Raw genomic sequence first — 16,112 nt, 5'->3', positions numbered from 1 at the left:
TCATATAATCATTATATATAAAAAAGTCAGAGACAGAAAAGAAGGAACATTTCGTTCATTGGTCCATTCTGTAAATATGCACAACATTCATGTCTTGGTTGTGTCATTCTCAGAGCCTGGAGTAGATTCTGACTCTCCCTCTTGGGTCAGTGGGAGCTAAGTACTTCAGACACCACTTATCCCTTCCTAAGGCATAAGTCAAAAGGAAGTTGAAGGATATGCAGGGCAAAAATTGAACCCACACACAAATTTGGAGTGTAGGCATCAATGACAGAATCCCTCTATGCAATTTCGATCACAAAAGAAAATTCCCAAGATTAGTGAATGACTTCAATTTACAACTTTCAGACACTGATTTGTTCAACCATTTTCCCAATAAATGCCACCAGGAACTCTGCGAAGATCTTGAATTAGCTTAGTGCTTTAATGATAGTTTGATGTTGCTGCAGATACTTTAGATACCCCAGTTAACACTGCAAGACTTATTTTAGATTCCTGACAAAAGTGTTAGTATTTTATTAAAACTGAGAGAAAAATATTAGAAGCTGTCAATAGGCAGAAAGACATTTGCTACCATAAGTGATTTCTATGATAATTGTAAAATGTGAACCTTAAAATATTATGTAAATTTTATTAAGTGGCAAAGTCACTTAGGTTTTGAGAAAAATTATACTACAGTTGCTCATTAACAGGCTTATATTAATGTAAATTTCTTTAAAGATGTATTTTTTCATTTTTGTTCGAAGAATGGTAGTTTTACTGATGTATTAATGATCTGATTGTGTCTAGACAACCCCATGTTTGTTTGAAGGATCGTTCCCTTGATCCATTCAATAAATACTGAATGTGGAAAAATGGACTTGGATTGATGGACAGAAAGTGTAATCACCGCACATGGATTTATGGGTTGAAGGAATACATGATTATGCAGAAAAATGAAATGATCCTTATAGGCCCATGATGAACAGCACATTCTTGACAGTAAGTCTGTCAAGGATGCGGAAGGTAGCAGGAAGAATATTTTATGAGACATTCATTGTATAAATACATAAGAATCAAAGTACATAATAAATAAGAATCAATTTAATTCTGTGTATAGTACCTTTAATGGAAACATTTTCTATTGTAACAGAGTGAAACATGCTTATTGAAATTTTCATACTGCAGTCAATTGCTGTAGAAATAATTGTTCAGGGATTTAGGATTGTCCAGGAATTCCAAGGACTGATAATAATCAAAATAACTTGAACTGACAATTCTGATATCAACAACATCAGACAATTTATGACAAACTCAGTTAACAAATCTGGAATTCAAATTGTTTCAATAGTGCGAGATTTGACCATCATATAAAAAAGAAATAAGTTAAGCATAAAGCCACCTACTAGTATATGCATGTACATAATCATATATAATAAAATATTCTCTTTACAATTCTGCTATAGATCTTCTTCTATTCGTTCATCTAGATCTTACCACCTTCATGCAACACAAAGTGGCAAGTGCTTTGTAGATCTAAAAACATGTTCTATTTTACATCGAAAGTAATTACAAGCCATTGCAAGTGTTGAAGTGTCACTTTCAAAAATTTCAGAATATTGGCACTCTTGAAGTAAACTTACAAAAAGGAATAACTTGTCACAACATTGCACTTTGTTAAATTTAGTGGAAGATCAAAATGTACCTGTATCCTACCTGGAAATAGACGAACTGTGAATAATTCATCTCCAAAACACAGGCTTCTGTTTAGCCTTTTTTTAATTATATTTAAAAAGCAGAGAGGGGAGAAATATTTAAAAAGCAGAGAGGGGAGAAAGGAGAAAATAGAAATTTTGCATCCTGTAGTTCATCAACTGAAATGCCCACAACAGCTGACACTGAGCCCACTTGAATCCAATAGTCTGGGTGGGATCTTCCACATGGATGAGCAGGGCCTGTGACGTGGATCATCAGTTGCTGCCACCAAGGTAGGGATTGCCAGGAAAGTAGACTCAGAGAGAAAGCTGGTACTCTGCACAGGCATTGTAATTTGTGTAATGTAGGCATCAAAAGTGGCAAGTTAAACATTGGACCGATTTCCCGCCACTTATACTTTCTTTTATTTTGAAAACTAGAATTTATTGAGAAATAAAACTTCATGGGCCTGGTGGTGGCCTAGCTGTTAAAGTCCTTGCCGTGAACACGCTGGGATCCCATATGGGCGCCCCCGGTTCTAATCCTGGGAGCTCCACTTCCCATCCAGTTCCCTGCTTGTGGCCTGGGAAAGCAGTAGAGGACGGCCCAAAGCCTTGGGACCCTGCACCAGCGTGGGAGACCCAGACGAAGCTCCTGACTCTGGATTAGCTCAGCTCTGGCCATTGTGGTCACTTGAAGAATGAACCATTGGATTGAAGATCTTCTTCTTTGTCTCTCCTCCTCCCTGTATATCTGATTTTCCAATAAAAATAAATAAATCTTAAAAAAAAAGAAATAAAACTTCATTGTTACTATGAGCCTCAATTTAATTTTGACAACTTTTTCCCCAAATTATAAAGCAGACATACGTACCTTTCTAAACAAGTTTCACTAACATTTAGTTTTTATCTGTAAGCCCTCACAATGATTGGGAATTTAAATTAAATGTCAAAAATATTTCCTTTGTATTAAAAAAAAATTCTACAAGTTACAGGGAGAGAGAAAGAGAAAGCTTCCCTGCCCCGGATAGTCGAATTGGCCAGACTAGGCCAAACCAAAGCCAGAAGTTCAAGGTGCAAAGCGTTTCTCATAGACATGAGGGAAGCGTAAGACTGAGGCCCCATCTGCTGCTTTTCCCAGGCTGTCAACAGTGAGCTCAACCGAAGAACAGCAGCTGGGACACACACTGATACAAATGTTAGAATACTGTAACCGATTACCAAGAAAAACGGATAATGCATTTCACTGCCAACCTACATTTTTTTTTTCCATAGAGAAGTTCTTACAATCATTGAAGGTGAAGTCTTTTGTGTTTAGAATTTCTTAAAAATAATGTCTCTGATTCTGTTCTATGTGAGTATTGTCTCCAGAGTACTGCAGGAACATAGAAATAGATGTTTGCTACTACTGTGATATAGTCGAAACTTACAATAAGTAGATTACCCTGTAGAGCATTTGTGATGTCAAAACACAAAAACACAGAATACACTTATTTTAGATTAAGATGAACATCAAAATAGGCATTTAATGTTATTATTCAAAAGTGAATATTTAATTTGAGCTTAGCTAAACAATAAAGTAAACCCCCAACTGAGAAGTTAACTATCTCTGTAGTTACTAGCAAAACATTATACATTCCAGTTTATCAAGCCTCATTCCTACCTTTGCCTTAGACCTGCTGAAATGATCTTATACAGAAAACACTCATCGATTACTGAACTTTTTTTTTCTTACATTTTCTTTTCCAGAATTTAATTTTGCTCATTGTTGTTCACTTTTTCCTTGATGAACTGTGAGTTTCTCGGCTAACGTGAACTATAATTGCTCATTGTTGGTTTGTTGCTGGGTCAGTCCTCTTTCCATCAAATGTGTTCTCCCGGACTCCAGCTCTTAGAAAACTTCTACAACATCACCTGTTTATTAGTGTGATGCTTAGAAGCTTACTAATTCGTTAAATCTCACCTGATTTTCTTAACCATATGTCTGGATTCCCAATGAAATACATGACAGCTTAAAACATTGCTCTTTTTACACTTTCACATTCCTTAGGAGTTGGTATTTTTTTAACGTAAGACATTTCAAGTACATGAAAAAAGAAAAGTAAGAGATAAATGTATTTTTATGCAAATACAGCTGCTGGGTCTCCAGGGCTGCCTTTCTAGTGCCCTTCCTCCCTCACCTCACCCTTCAACACTTCGACAAGGTGCTTCAATTAGAGAGAGAGAAAATAATCCTTTTAGTGACATTTGGAACAATGTTACAAGTCAGGTATTAAAATAGCCATAAAAGTAACTATTTATTAATGTGCTCATTCTAAAAAACATGATGAGATGCATTTCTATGAAAAGCCATTACGATGATTCACTCAATGATTAACCTCAAAATATCTGATGATATGAAAGTTAGACTGAACAGATACTCGCTTTTGGGAATTTGGAATTTATTTGGTAACAACTTAAGTCCTCTCGTATGTTTTCATATGAAAAATCACTCTTCTAATAGTGCTGTTCTGTCATTTGAAGCCAAGTACAAAATCATGGATATCCACTTGGAAAAAGTTAGCACAAGTTCAGGGGAAATCAAGAATAAGAGCATCCCAGACAGGCTATCAAATGTTTCTGAAGTTTCCATTTCCATTTATTTTTGTAACCCACACTGCATTACTGATCTTTTCTTTTTTTCTAATATTTATGAAAAGGAGGACAGAGAGGAATATCTTCCATACGACGGTTCACTCCCCAACTGGCCCCAGCGGCTGGAGCTGAGCCAATCCGAAGCCAGGAGCCTGGAGCCTCTTCCAGGTCTCCCACACAGGTGCAGGGTCCCAAGCCTTTGGGCCATCCTCGACTGCTTTCCCGGGCCACAAGCAGGGAACTGGATGGAAAGCGGGGCCGCCAGGATTAGAACCGACCCCATATGGGATCCCTGTGCTTGTAAGGCAAGGACCTTAAACATTATGCTATCACACCAGACCCGGAATTCTGAATTTTTAATTGAGGTGTTAGGAGAAAGCAAAAAAAAAAAAAGATTCTCTCTGATTTCTATCAGTTCAAATTAAGTTTTGTAAGTTATTTTTCATAAAGATAAATATTTTCGAATGATGCTTTCTATGGCAGAAATTTATATAAAATCTTAAAAGCAATGACAGAATGGGACCTTCTTTCAGGAGCGAAGCAAGCAGCGGGTTATGTCTTCTTTGGTCCTTGCACTCAGTGTGACCATACTACTTTAACATACAAGAAGGTATACATCCTGCATTTGTACATCATAAATTTGCTTATATTCTTTTAAAAAAAACTATTTATATTTTAATGTAATGCATTTTCAGCATAATAAGTATTTATGCATCACATTCTTTAGCATACATTGATATTACCTATTATTGGTTCTTCCATCCAAAGTGCTCTCTTGGAAGGTCAAGGGCTGAAGAATTCTGATTTGTATGTGGGCTAAAAATGTTTGGATATATTTTCAGATTAAAATTTGCAAGATTAATTTAGATTATAATAACTATTGATATGACAATGAAAAAGTTTTTAAATGCATCAAGGATTTCCCAGAAAAAGATGCATTAAAACTCTGAGGTACCAAATAATCTGATGTGATTCTTTCTTTCATGCATATTGTTGAACACTACTGTGGCTGCTCTATTTACATTACACAGAAGAGTGCCATTTAAGCCATAAGTACAACTCTACATAATTCAACTTAGTTTAAACATCTTGCTGGAGGAACAGTAATCAAATTTAGCTCCAGGACATAGTGTAGACTAATACAAAAGCTCTATATGCACAGTTAAGATTATTCCACAAATGTGGTTCCTATTTCATTATTTGATGAATGGTATGTCACACACTGTTATGTGATTCTTTAATAAAAGATGCTATTATAATGCTTCTGCTCAGAAGGACAAAGTTAAGCCAGCCAAGAGGACCTGAACTCTTAAGTCCTGGAGTTAAGTAAGTTGTCTCAGAGTTCATTCTTTTTCTTCTTGAAGTGGAAGAAAATTTATATGGGCACCCAAATCAGATTCTGTAATTACATTAGGTTTCTAAGATTTTGTCTTCTAGATTTTATGTTTGTCAAAGTTTACCCTAAAATATTTATGCAGTTGGAAGTATTTAAACCACAAAAGTAGTTATTCTTACCAAACTCAGCATAAAATTCTTATTCAGGAACAAATGCATCTCACAATTGAGATTTAAGTAGTGATGATATTGTCCATAATCCAACCACAAGTCATGTCTGCGGATCCCTGATGTTTTAATTCAAGCTTGTTAACACACTACCTTTTTTTTTAATTTTCAAACAGTTTTTAAATTTTACTTCTATTTATTATTATTATTATTATTATATATTACAGTTCCATAGGCGCTGGGATTTCCCTTATCCCCTCCAAAATTCCCTCCCCCCTCACTGAGTCTCCCTATATCGTTACTGTAGTATAGTTTTTAAAACACAGCAGTAGGTCCATTATTGTGAGCACGGACAATGGCAGAGAGTGCAGCATCCTGTTGTCAAGCTATAGTAAACGGTTTCATTGGGAGTCCATCTTTTTCTGGACGTAGAGACACATACTGCCTTGTATCCTCTCATCTGGGTATGACAATTCGCATTACACAGTTATTATACATCCCCTTACACATCCCCGTGCCTTAGGGCATGGTTCAACTACAACATTCCAGAAGTCAAAACTATAGCTTAATTTGTCAGATTGCAACATGGGCCAATTTTTCCTAAAGAAATGAGCTACCACATCAACTTGCCTTTTTTGAAAAAGAAAAACTCTATCAGCAATCCCTGGCATCTTAGAGAAGAAGGACAGGATTGGGGAAACGAGGCATGGGAGATAATGCAAGCGATGATGGCAGCAACATGTGAGAAACGAGTGAAACACCTTGCTGTGAAAAGGGAGGGCAGTTTGAATACAAACTCTTTTAACAACTTTAATCTCACATTAACATCAGAATTTAATTTCACTGCTTTATGGAATTGAAAGCCTAGAAAATACCATATTTGAGAAGACAATATTCTGCCTTAAAAGAAAGGACTACTTTGTCCTCTAATTCTGTATAGATTCCACTTCATTGTCATCAGCAATATCTTTCTTACCTATTAGGACAAAAGGGAATCTCACTTTCTTGTAAATTAGTTTTTAAAACTAATTTTTATGGGAAGAAAGATAGCGACAGAGACAGACATACAGAGATCTCTCATCTACTGGTTCTCTCTCCAGCAGTGCTGGTGGCTGGTTGGGCAGTGCTGAGGCTGGAGCCGTACGCTAGGTTATTCATTTTAAGCTCCTGCTTGGTAGGCACAATCATGGCTTACTTAGAGATTCTGCACTGGCAGGAAGATGAAGGCAGCAGCTGCATCAGGGGATTTAAGTGAGGTGCTGTGAAACCGGATGTTGGTATCTTAACTGCTGGGCTAGCCACCCACTCCAGGCTCACTTAAAAATGTTGATTACTTGCATTGCATACACTGTGTACATATAATATGTGATAGGAACACCAATGTATTGAGATTTCTGAAAAATTAGGAAGGAAAATCAAGTGGCTCAATTGTCTGGAAAAATTGTTGCAGTAAGAAATTTGAGATAGAAATCATGATTGACTATATGAATGCTTTTCTAGGTAAAGTACCTAGCAGTGGTATCACTGTTGTGATGCCATTCATAATGGACAATTGGTACAGAGTTTATACTGAATGAATTCTTAGCCCATTAACTTTTATGAATTTAGTAAAATGTATTAAAATGAAAATATGCTACATGGAAATTAGCAAGTTCGATATATTTATTTTTATAAGCTTCTAGAATACATTTTGATATGAACATGAACCATCTAAGTGAACTATGAAACAAATGGCTATATTTATCCTTATCTTAGAATTGTGTTCCAGCTAGTGTCTTAGTTATTCGAAGAAGCCATATGCAGTGAAATAAAAAAAAAAATCACAGAAATTTCACATTATTTTCCCTGAAGTGATAGAAAACCAGCCATTAATTGTTAGCCCTGATGTTGTAGTTACTGTCCACTGAAACAGTGAGTTGCAAATACATAACTATATTTCTCTACACTGTAAGCCTCTCAATACAGCACATCAAGAAAGATACTCAAATACATTAGAATGATTGCTGTTCGGAGGAAATTTTAAACAGAATTATTGCCTTCTAAATCACATAGTAGGCTTTACTCACAGTAACTGTGCTGCAGGGAAGCGTCTCTTATGCATTTATCATTTATGTATATCAAGTTAGTTGTATTCAATTAACATTTATACTTTTGCACAGAAAGGATAGTTGTATTGCCTGAGCATAGTATAAATACTTTTTTGACTGTCTTGGCATGTGGATTTGTCTTGGCATGTTGTTTTCATTACTCAAAATACCACGCCTTAATTTATGTTCACTTTTTAAAGCATTTATTTATTTGTTTGTAAGTTAGGAGAGAGAGAGAGAACATGCTGCCATCTGCTGAGTCACTCCGTCAAAGCCAGGAGCAGCAGTAGCTTGGAGGCCAGGAGCTCAACAAGTGTCATGTCCTTCAGCCGTGCACACCTCCACACCGTGCTCCAAGATGTACAGTAGTAGCAAGCTGGAATTGGGCATAAAACCAAGGTACTCAGCTAATACGGGATGTGAGTGTCTCAAGTCATATCTTGGTACTTGGTCAAATATTTACATTTATACTAGCTGTTAAAAATAATTTGTATTTCCAAATGTTTATCTCCCTTTGAGAGTTTTCACTTAGAAGTCTAGCTTCATTTCCTCTGGATTAAAAAAAAAAAATTTTTTTTTGAGAAAACTGGCACATTTTATTCAGCACGAAGTGGATGAGATTACACACGTTATTGTCAATTTAGTTTGTTCATTAGGATGCACTTTATCTCTCCCCTGAATTGACTCGGTATAAAAATTTCCATACATTATTTCTCAGGCATTTTGCAAACTCTCAGCCACTGATTCAGAAAGGAACACGAAGAGTAAAGCAAAAGAGCACTGCTAATTATGGGTAGGAAGAACTGAAAAACATTTCCTCACAGAGCTAAAGAGAGGTCTGGAGCTAAGGAAATTCACTTCTATAGAAAAGGCCCAGATGATGAGCTGAGAAATCTGAGATGTCGTCTTCTCCCACTCGGTGTACTTTATGTTTCAGGATGCTGTGCAATCTAAGTAGTCAAGTGGAAGCACATATCCTGACAGCCTGTTTTAAATGCCAGAGTCAAGATTGAGGCATAAGCTTATCAAGTGAGGATTTGAGTAATGTATTGAATAAAAGGCTGAAGGTAACAAATTAGAATAATGATGGCAACAATACAGGAAGAGGAGAGGTTTGGAGTTAAAAGATTCCCCTGAGAGTGACTATACTGATATGCATATACTGGTCACTTCCAAAATTTTATCAAATAATGTATTAAAAATAAAAAAGAATCAGGACAATTTGCATGAGAACCATCATCAGAGACTTATTGGGTTTCCTATGTGTTAATGAAGAGTGGGATGCTATTGCTAAATTAGAGACAAGTGTAAGCACTGATCATTCGGGCGACTTGACTCCTGCAGGGAGAAGAATTGCAGTCCTGGACTATAAACTGTATTTTTAAATAGCATTTCTGTCTCCCTGCCTTTCAAATAAAATGAAAATAAGGTTAAGTTAAAAAACAAATTCCGGATATTAAGATTCAGAAATAAGTAATGTTAATTTAGACAGTGTATCTAATTAGTAGATTTTTTGTTAATTTTTTATGATTTTTATCCTGTCTACTTCATGTAGTGAAAAAATGGAGAAAATAAGATCCCTAAATTCTTTTTTATTTTCCATGTGTGTAAGAAACTTTATTGCTGAAAACAGCCCGTCCCTGGGCAGGTACAGGAAACCAGCCCTAGCGGACAGAGCTGGGGCACTGGCTGGAAGAGAGTGGGGCGCGTTTGGTCCTTCTGTGTGGGTCTGGGGGTGGGGGAGGGAGGCAGGGCCTTCCAAACACCTGAGAAAGGCCTCCCATGGGCAAGGCTCCCGTTTGTGCCAAGGCAAAGCTGATGAGGTCAGCCTGTGTGGAGGTGAGTACTCAGTGGTCCTTGGCCTTGCCCTGGGGTTCTGGGACCTCCCAGAAGCTAAGCAACATCAGGCCCACGTTGATGGCATATGTAGTGACGCAAACGATGCAGAATTCGTAGAGCACAAAAAAAGGATCCAGGCCAGGTAGACGGAACTGGCAATCGAAACCAGCGAGCGAAATCAACAGGATGGAGGCCCAGCGAGCACCTAAGCCCAGCTAGAGTGTGTATAAAGCTGGGCAACCTAAGCCCAGCTAGAGTGTGTATAAAATGCAACCAAATATACTGTTGGATTGATTGAGGATGCTATCTTGGCCCAAGACTTGCTCCACCAGCCTGAAGCCCCGGCCCCATCTGGAGGAGAAGACGCTAGAACAGCTGATGGAGGAGCCCATGTCGCAGAGCGTGCGGTAGTCCCGGTCCTGGGCGCGCCTCCTTCACCTGCAGCACACACAGGGACATTGCCAGGCCGGCCAGGCAGAGCAGCACCGCGCCCTCTCTGGGTTTCCCCAGCCGATGCCCATGTCTGCGTGTCCCCGGGGAGGCGCCCGTGGGCGCGGACCTGCCACAGTGCAGGTGGTGTCCACGCCCCCGGCCCACCAGATCCCTAAATACTTATGAAATTGCTTCTAATCTGCTCTAGCGTTTATTAATATATCAGTTCTTTAGATATACTGCAAGCAACAGCTTTATCATTCAATACTTATATATATTTTTCTTTTTTTTTAAGCCTTATTTTCATTACAAAGTAAGATATACAGAGAGGAGAAGACAGTAACTTTCATCTGATGATTCACTCCTCAAGTGACCACAACGGCCGGAGCTGAGTCGATCCAAAGCCAGGAGCCCAGATCTTCCAGGTCTCCCAGACGGGTACAGGGTCCCAAGGCTTTGGGCTGTCCTCCACTGCTTTCCAAGACCACAAGCAGGGAGCTGGATGGGAAACAGGACTGCCGGGATTAGAACCGGCACCCAGATGGGATCCCAGCGCTTTCAAGGGAAGGACATTAACCCTGCTCAAAAAGATCATTTATGAAAATCAACATTGTTGCCTCTCAAATACTACAGGAATTTAGTCTCAAGAATTTAGGTTGATCAAATAGAAGGAAAAATAAATGCTGGATAATTCCTGAAAGATTAATATTTATTACAAAATATGCTAAATGTTTATTCATGATAATTAAGAGAAAATGCATTTGAATGAGAAATAATTGTATTAGACTGGGGTACCGTTATAAGATAAAACAAATTGCTTCCTCCAGATAAATTGTTACATCAAGAGAAAACATGAATTAACTTTCGTAAAACACCCTTTTTCACAGCAGTAAGAACATGTGTAAGTCGTGAACTTTTACAGGTGTAACCCAGGTAATCTTAAACAAGCTCCTTCTAGTGTGAAGACTTTTCTGCCCGAGTAACCTATGCTCATTATTCTTTTCAACTCTCAGGTTTTGTTCTAAAATGTATTTGATACCCCCTAGAGGCTAATAACCATAAACAAAGAAATCCACAGTTATATAATTATTCAGTCATAAAATGGGACATCTGAAAAACTGATTTTGATAAGCAGTTATCATATGTAGTTTTTTAAATATAGTAAGCAGTACTCTAACTTACTAACAAATTGAGCAATAAAAGTCAACTTGCTAGGAGATTTTTAGGCTCAGACCATATTTTTTCCCTAAGGAGAAATATTGATGTGGTAGGTATACTCTATATCAGTTTTACAATTAGCTCATATTAATTTATTTTTTGATGGGCAATATATATGATAGACATTGCATGAGATTTGCTGTTAGAATACAAAGTTGCACAGTCTTGCATTTGGAGCATCATAGCCTAAATTATTGAATATTATGTGTGGTGTTTAAATACATGTAACCAAACAGCTTAGATACCACAGATAAGAAAGATCTTGTTTCAAATTTAAAGGAATATGCAGTTAGAGTGGAAGTTGAATGGACACACTTGATTAAGCTAAGTACTAGAAAGAAGTTGTGATTAGGAAAGCACTGGTTGTTGAAAGTGTTAATGAAATGAAGCAGTGCTGTTGTTTCATGGATAATTTCAGGAAAGCTGACACATGGAGACCTATCGCGGCTTATCTAAGTCAGTATGTGGGAATAATTGGAAGAGAAAATATTATGGAAGGAGTCAGTTTCAGAAAAGAAAAAATATGTAGAAGAGTTCTACTAGTCAACAATTTTGAGTTTACTTGATTAAATAGATGTAAATTAGGGCTTGTCTGAGAACTAAGTTACATAGCATAAAATCCAACCCAATTGACAAATATCCAAATGAACTAACTGAATAAATTGGCAATATACACCAGGGCTCATACCGGTTCAGATCTAGTAGATGGTAATAAATGGAAATTGATTTCCAATTTTTTTCTTGGTTATTTTATTTCTAAATGGAACCAAGAGCATGGAATCATAATTTTAGCAACCAGTACAATCCAGATCATACCCTGTGCTGAGTAAGATGACGATTCATTTTACTGACAAGGAGTACTTCACTTGCTTGATTGGACAATGATGTCTCTATAATTTATCACTGTTCCTTTGAATTACACTTGCTGACACTGGTTTGAGGTTTTCCATATGACTTACTTTGCTAAAGGGGACTTTAGCACAGACGACACAAGATGAAATTTTCAGGCACTTTTGGTATGGAAACTTATGTCTCCTGTGTTTGGAAATTCTGTGGGGTTTGTTTAATATGAACCATGGTATAATCAAGAGTCATCACAAATACCCAGCACTAACTCATGTGCATGAGTCTGTCTTAGAATTCCCAGACTCTATGCCAGTTGAGGGCAAAGCTGGGCAATCATCTGCCTTGCAGCTTTGTCATCTCATTTAGCACTGTTTCTTGCCTTATCTGCTGCTCTTCTGATCCAACTCTCTGCTTATGGTTTGGGGATAAAAGGGAAAATGACTCAATTTGTGGGAACCTAAAACCATGTGGAAGACATAAAAGAAGCTCCAGGGTCTCAGCTTTGGGTCATGGAAGCTTGCCCCTGGATCTCTGCCTGCTTGACCTATGTGGGTAGTTATAGGTCTGCAGCACACCATCTCCCCAGAGGAACCTCCTCACAATGGTTTTGGTTAACCGAGATCTCAACCTGGCTGGATCACTGGACATACAGGCAAGAGTGGTGGGTGGCATCCTGGTCTCACTTCTCTACCCTTGGACCTGTGCTTGGATTGACTTGATAAGAATTTCTGAGAAGTCAGGTGTGGCCCACATTGCATGCCATCCTAAATGATATACATGAACCACAGCCTACCTGCCACCCATGAGTGTTGCATGTGACCCTTGACATGAACAGAGGGTCTAGAGTGACAGACCTGCTTCTAGCCAATTACAGTAGCATTTTTGAGTGGGAGGACTGTTGGTAGATGCCTCCTGCCTTCCCTTTTCTTAGTCTATGTAAATTTGTTCTTGCATTACAATAAAAGGACATGTTTGATCAGACTACTCCCAGTGGTTCTTGCTGCTGTTGCATTTCCTCAAATTCCAGAATTCTCATCAATCACTGAGCTTTTCAAAATGTGTATGATTTTGCCTTCTGTAAATCTCACAACTGGAATTACATGGCTTGTAGCACTCAATTTTTTAATTTATTAATATGCATTCATATTTTAGAATCTTATGTTTATTGGGACGAGATAGTTCATGCATTTTTATTACTGAATAGCATTTGTTGTGTAAAAATATGTTTATTTAAATATTTACCTAGTCAACACATCTTGGATAATTCTACTGTAGAGTGCTTTTGAAGGTCTGTAAATATTCACAAAAAAATGTGGAAAATATCTAGGAGTGTAACTTCTCTTATACCAAGTGTAGGTTATGCAAGAAATTGCCAATTTGTCTTCCAAGAGACTGTGCCATTTTCACCAAGGATAGGTAATTCCCTGCTGCACCACCTCCTTGCCAAAATAAGAATTTATTCATTCTGGTGGGAGAAAACTGATATCTGATTGCTGCTTTAATTTGCAATTCCATAATGATAAAAGATGTTTAGTATCTTTTCATATGTAGATTTTCCATCTGTTTGTCTTGTTTAGTGATATGTGGGTTCACATTTTAATCTAAGATTTAAAAAGACTATTTGTTTATTGTTGAAGTTTAAGAACTATTTATAGACTTTTATATAAGACTTTGCTAAGATGCTTGATATGCAAATGATTTCACCCATTCTGCAGTTTTTTCTTTCCATTCTCTTCACAACACTTTGCAAAGAAACATTTAGGTTTTATGAATTGCAACTCAACTTTTCATGGAGTTTGTCTTTGACATTGTATCTACAGGCTCATTACGAATCCAAGATCACATCATTTTCATTCAAAACTTTTCTTCAAGAAGTTAGACATTTTTTTATCAGCAGATGAGACCTCAAAATATGAACATTTGGAGAAGTGACGGTGAAAATCCTCCCCCACCCCTCCCCTCAGACTCATTTAATATATACACTACATAACTCAAGGCCCATGCAAAAAAAGTCAAACTAAAAATTCACCTACTACATTTGGTCAATGTTTACTTAGCTCGTATGTGGTATGAGGATGTTCCTTCTGTTTGGAGAAGGATATGATATGAGCTGTTACTGATGAAACTGTCTGTAACTATTTGCAATTGCTTTCTTATGTTTGCATGCATCCCTCTGTAGCACAGTCAATGTCTCGCTGTGGCAGGATTTTTATTTTTGAAGATGTATTTATTTATTGGAAAGTCAGAGATACAGAGAGGAGGAGAGACAGAGAGGAAGATATTCTGTCCTATGATTCAATCCCAAGTGAGCACAAGGGCCGATGCTATACCGATCCGAACCGAAGCCAGGAGCCAGGAACTTCTTCCAGGTCTCCCACGCGGGTGCAGGGTCCCAAGGCTTTGGGCTGTCCTCGACTGCTTTCCCAGGCCACCAGCAGGGAGCTGGATGGGAAGTGGAGCTGCCGGGATTAGAACCGGCGCCCATATGGGATCCCAGGCGTTCAAGATGAGGACTTTAGCCGCTATGCCACACCGCTCGGCCCTGTGGCGGGTTTTAAAAGAAATGAGCTGCAGCAGTTGTTAGTTCCAAACACATATGCATATTTCATTGATTATTCAAAGTAGAAAAATCATCATGGTTAATGTAACATTTATGGAACTCAAGCAGTTGGAACTTGCTGTACCTGGCTTTAGGCTCATCACAGTATTGCAGCTGAATTGTCTTGATAAGTTATCAGGCACATTGTTTACATATTGAAAAATGTAGTAAAAATATTCAATTCCATTTGTATACTTTTCATGACTTGCATCTTTCATTTAATGAATCTAAGAGTTTCAAACATTTTTAGCATTTTTATATGATAGAAGTATATATATATATTTTTTATCTTTCCAGAGTGGGGACATGTATTGTGTCATATTTTTAAGTCCCACTTTCCACAGGCTTAGTTTAAACTTCAGCATTTCAGATTTGAAATCAGGGACCTGAGAAGCTGGTGGGGCCTCCAGTTTGAAGTTCACCTGCGAGTACTTGGTAATATCTACTATGACGGCTGGATCACACAGCCACTGGCTGTCATGGTGTTTCCTAATAGGTTTTCCTTTCATCTCCATGAACAACTCAATTTCCTTCTGTATTTATAAATTATCATAAACATGTACATAATGTACATGCTCCCGTGACACAGTCACCACACTTCATAGTGATAACAAGATCACTCATTCTCAAAGTCAAATTCATTCAGTCACTTCTTAACCTGGCAACTCTTAAACTCTTTACTTTTAATGAAATTTATGCACAACACCACTGTTGATAGCACATTATTGACCCACAATAAAGAGACTTTCTTGGTGCATGATGCAGTGGCCATCTAAATAAATCAGTTGAATCAAAATTAAGATGATTCAGTTCTTTCTTGACATGTGCAATTAACCCTTTTTATAAGCTGGGATTTTTCTGTAGTACAGACGTTTAACTTTTCAAATGTTAGTTCAAGTTTTTCATGAAAAAGAAACCTCTCAAACAGGTCCTATAACTGCTGTTGTATTCTGTAAGGATTTCAGTGACAGCAATTCTTGCTCGTCCAACTCTGCAGTTATCTCATGGATGAAAAATGCCAGTGGAACAGTATCTGTGATGCTCGTTATCTCATGAATAACCAGAGAGACATGTTAATGTTTTACAGCATCCTTCAATGTTGTTCAATACCTTGTACTTGCTCTATCTCATCTGGACAAGCATTCCATGATTGTCCCAGGATTTAACATTTACTTAGTAAGTTTATGTTGCTCTGAAATAGCTCTTAAATTTACTGAATTTCCAGTCACATCTGCAGAGCAGACCAAATGATTCCTTGGGTGTTTCTTTTTTTCTTTTTTT

At 37.7% G+C, this 16,112-nt stretch overlaps 1 pseudogene; it reads right to left on the bottom strand.

Moving 5' to 3' along the window:
• Positions 1–9,744: 9,744 nt before the first annotated feature.
• Positions 9,745–15,346, bottom strand: LOC121150806 (annotated as a pseudogene).
• Between the last annotated feature and the right edge of the window lie 766 nt (positions 15,347–16,112).

This window comes from Ochotona curzoniae, unplaced genomic scaffold (genome assembly GCF_017591425.1).
Source record: "Ochotona curzoniae isolate NIBS_2020 unplaced genomic scaffold, NIBS_Ocur_1.0 contig_2210, whole genome shotgun sequence".
NCBI lineage: Eukaryota > Metazoa > Chordata > Mammalia > Lagomorpha > Ochotonidae > Ochotona > Ochotona curzoniae.
Note: the sequence above shows the minus strand (reverse complement) of the source record. Positions and strands in the feature narration are given on the sequence as shown.